Below are 3,572 nucleotides of genomic sequence, written 5' to 3'. Positions count from 1 at the left end.
GCCCCAGAACCCTGTCCCAGCCAGTCATTTCTCTACTTTCACATTAATTTTATTTTAGCTGCCATATGTAATAGACAGCCATATGTAATAGAAACTGGAAATGAATGAAACTGTGTGATTTTATTTGCCACATGGGCATGAGATCAGCCCAAAGTAAAAATGTTACAAACACATACTTCTCTTTCTGTACTGTTTTTTATCACTTAGTATCACATCCTCCAGTTCCATCTATTTTTACAAAAACTACAGGATCTCATTTTTGTATATGGCTGAAAAATAATACACCATTGTGAGTATCTAACATACTTTCTGATCATATTTCAAATTGCTTACTTATGGAAGTAATTTTTCTTTGTATGTATTACTAAACATACTGTTACACAACCTAAATTTATACAACAAAATAAAGAAAGAATAAAGTGAATTAGAAAACTATGCTCCTTGTTCTGATTTTATCCAACTGAAAAGTAATCTAAAGCACGAAAAATAATGTACTTATTTTACTTTAAAATTGATGATAAATAAAACAATAATATGCTAATTCTCTTTTTACCTGTCACTAAACAATATTTAGTAGATTATGTTACACAGAAATACTGGTCTTCTACAAAGAAATAAAACAGTAAGGTGATAGTATATGTGTGATTCATAATCTTTCTGAAAACTTATACTTTCAGTGTTCCTAATCTGTGGCCCCAAACCCTCAACTTCTCTTCCTCCACCAATGAAATCTTTATTTTTTTTACTGTTTTTAAAAAGAATTGTTTATTTACTGAACCTGGGGCATATATTAGATACACAACCAATTTTAAATTTACATTTTTTAATTCAATTTTGAAGTGTTTTCACACACACAAAAAGAAATTGGTATGCAACAGGTGTCCTAAGGTGAAACAGTCACCTTATCGATAAACTGTTGCAAGTATTTTCACCCAAGGCTGAAAAATTGTGTCCTGAACATGAAAACCTGTAACAAATTTAAATTAATTATATAAAACTTGTTACTTGTAGTTTTCCCCTTGCAAAGATTCAAAAAAAAATGTACAAGTAACTAATATACATCGGTCACAACATAATCCTGGATCATTTCCACACCAAAACCCGATGCTCCTTTAATTTTAAACCTATCATCAGAGATCAAGAGAAAGTCTTTTCATTTTATATAAAACGAAATTCACATGTACCAAAAAAGAAAGACCCAGGAGAAACAAAAACAAAAACCCTAGTGCTGACACTGATACTCAGTGTCTTAAAGTGGCCCAAAGGCCTCTCTCAAAAATAAAATAGTGGCTATATATCACTGCAATGAAACCCAAGAGGCTTTAACCCTTTGGCATCAGAAACCCAGATTTTTTCCAATTACGTGAATGAACACTTCCCATGTGCCAAGCGTGAAAAAGGGCTGTGCCAGTGCAGAAAAGAAAAGCTAGCATTTGCTCAAATACCCAGAGAATCGACTTTTCAGAGACTTCTTATGAGGTTAGGCGGAAACAAACAAACAAAAAAAAGATTATTAGCTGCTTGTGTCATCAATATTTGTGGAGGTGATTGAGTCCTAAGGTCGTATGTAAAAATTTGGGGCAAGTCTTATGTGTAAAACAAAACAAAAAGACCAAATATAAACACACCCAGCCTGATACTACACTCCCCAGTCAGACAGCACTGCCATTAGGCTGGGCAGAAAATGTCAAGATTCAGACTGTTGCTTCACTCCATGAGTCAACAAAATGAAACTTTAACGACTTGAACCACAGGATGAGGGATTCCAAAGAATGCAGCCATTTTAGTAAAGTACCATCAGGCTTTGTGTTGCTTTCCTGCATTTACTACAAAAGGGAAATAAGACATAATAAAGACTATACTCCTATATTTCATTTACAGTGTTTGAGTTCTGGAAGGACCTGTATGATAGAGGCAACATTCAAATAAGAAATTTTATGCCAATCAAATATCAAATTTTCACTACAACTTTCCTAAGAAGGTTTTTCCCCAAAAATCTATTAATCACAAAGAAACATAAGCTGTGAATGTACAGTTCAGAAAATAAAAATGTAGAAACTAATGACATTATTATGACCAAGATGTTTGGTAAACAAGTGAATTGTGAGTTTGGGATCATCAGGAAAAGGCCTTTGAAACAACCCTCCGGACTTCAAAAAATCTCTTCAGGTAGTAGATCTGTCCCAATGTCATGGCAACTAGAACAAGAGCTTCAAAGAAGGACCAAAGGACCACTCTGCTGTTTGTGTTGTCATTGATGGCTCTGTGTATCCTCTCCCGGACTTCCATGTACTCCTGTTCGTGCTTTACAGCTGTCATTGCCACTGCCAGTTCATTGATCATTTCTTCTAGCTTGTTCTGGTGAGCTTCTGTTTCCATGTCTTGTCCTTTTGGAGCCTCCCCAATGTCAATGGTGAACATCACTATCTTGGGAGTCATGGTAGACATCCTATTACTAAAACAAAACTTGTATGTTCCATCCCTGTGAGCAGCAAATGTGTACTTCCCACTGGACTCTCGGTCTCCTTTATAAATTCCTTTATTGTCAGGTCCTGTAATCTCCACGTGATGTCCAGGAAACCACCCTCCGCCACCTCGAAGATGAGGCCCATCTTAGTGCCAGAGGTGACCTGCTCGAAGAAGCACTCCTCGGCTTCGCATCCATGCTGACGAAGTAGCCCAAGGCCATGGCCAGAAGAGCGGCCAGGAGCACCAGGAGCTCAGCGATCGTCACCATGGTGGGGCTGGGGCCGAAGCCAGGACCCGGACCTCGGCCTCCAAAGCCGCCGCCGCTGCCTTAGCTCCGTCCTTTCTGGCTGTGCCACTCGCCACCAATGAAATCTTTAGTTGTAAGTCTGTTTCAGAGAGACAGTGACAGAAGTGGTCCTGAACCTTAACATGTCTTTGCTGGTTTCTGCCGCAAACTAGGCAAGGAGTTCTGCCCATGGTGCTCCTCAGATTACCACTGACACTGACATTTCTCACCCATAAAATGGAGACAGTAATACACATTTGCAAGTCCAGACCTCATCCTGGGCCAACCCGTAGTAATATGAAAGTGAAGAATGCAATACACTTTATAAGAATCTGACTCAGGGAAGAACAAACCTAAATGGCTAAGAATCAACTCAAAGATGACTCAAGCTGATCATCTGGGAAATTGGAAATGATTGAAACTGTGTGATTTTATTTGCCACATGGGCATGAGATCAGCACAAAGTAAAAATGCTACAAACACATATTGACAGACAAAAGAGATGACATTCAGGAAATCCTGGCTTCAGAGAAGCAGTAACAATCAGATTTCTGGTGGCAAGTCACTTGTGCAACTCCAGTGTGACCATCACCTACCTGTAGCTATTACAATGTTACAGGTGCCTATTCTTTCACTCAGTATTGCCTTTACTGAGGGTCACTCTTCAGCAGGAAACTAGTTTTTTGTTATCATCTGAGTTGTGTCCCCTCCCCAAATCTCACGTTGATGTTTAGAACCAATGCTTCATACTGTGTCTTTTATTTTATATGTGGTTCTTAAAGACATAATCAATGTTAACCAGTTAATTTGTGTGAGG

General features: G+C 38.3%; 1 pseudogene; it reads right to left on the bottom strand.

Annotated features, from left to right (window-relative positions):
- Positions 1–732: 732 nt before the first annotated feature.
- On the bottom strand, positions 733–2,752 carry LOC101973582 (transmembrane emp24 domain-containing protein 2 pseudogene; annotated as a pseudogene).
- Positions 2,753–3,572: the final 820 nt, after the last annotated feature.

Source organism: Ictidomys tridecemlineatus, chromosome 12 (genome assembly GCF_052094955.1).
Source record: "Ictidomys tridecemlineatus isolate mIctTri1 chromosome 12, mIctTri1.hap1, whole genome shotgun sequence".
NCBI classification, from domain to species: domain Eukaryota; kingdom Metazoa; phylum Chordata; class Mammalia; order Rodentia; family Sciuridae; genus Ictidomys; species Ictidomys tridecemlineatus.
Note: the sequence above shows the minus strand (reverse complement) of the source record. Positions and strands in the feature narration are given on the sequence as shown.